This window comes from Mastomys coucha, unplaced genomic scaffold, assembly GCF_008632895.1.
Source record: "Mastomys coucha isolate ucsf_1 unplaced genomic scaffold, UCSF_Mcou_1 pScaffold22, whole genome shotgun sequence".
Classification (NCBI taxonomy): Eukaryota; Metazoa; Chordata; class Mammalia; order Rodentia; family Muridae; genus Mastomys; species Mastomys coucha.
This window is the reverse complement of record NW_022196905.1, coordinates 100,961,870-100,962,667: the sequence shown is the minus strand read 5'-3', so window position 1 is coordinate 100,962,667 and position 798 is coordinate 100,961,870.

Here is a 798-nt window from a genome sequence, read left to right as displayed (position 1 = left end):
TTTTTTTGATCAAGAAACATAAGGAGCTGAGACAAATTCAACAAGCCTAGGTTCAACTCCAGAATCTACATGATAATTCACTACCATCTATAATTCCAGTTCCAGCTTCTGATTTCCACAGACACCCAGCACATATGTTCGATCAGACAGAAACACAGCATCCTTTTTTTTTTTAAGTTTTTCAAAAGAATCCACAGTGTGATAATGTGAGAATCTTGCACTTTTACTAAATCATGTAACCAATTTAAATGTATTGACGTGTCTTGGAGAAGAGAACCTATTACCCAACGCTGACACTAACTCCCTTATAGGAAAGTTACTATACCATGATCCTGTAAGGTTTGTTTTTGTTGTTTTGGTGTGTGTGGTATGTGGATGACATGTAGGCCAGAGGTCAACACTGGGTATCTTCTTCAATTGCTCTACCCCTTGAGACAATGGTCTTTCATTAAACCTGAGAGTCAATGATTTGCTACACTAGCTAGTCAGTGAGTTCCAGACAGCTGTTCCAACTGCCTGTCTTGTGTGTCTGTTGGGATTTACAGGTATACCCTACTATATTGAGCTTTTTATATGGGTGTTAAAGTCCTAAACTCAGATCCTGATTCTTACAAAACACTTAGCCCTCACTGAGCCATTTCTCCCCAGCCCCTGGAAGTTTAAATGGCAATTGTCATCAAATATAGAATACTTAATTTCTGATCCAACATTAAAGAATAGACTAGGGAGCATGCTGGAGAGATGGCTCAGTGGTTAAGAGCACTGACTGCTCTTCCAGAGGTCCTGAGTTCAATTCCC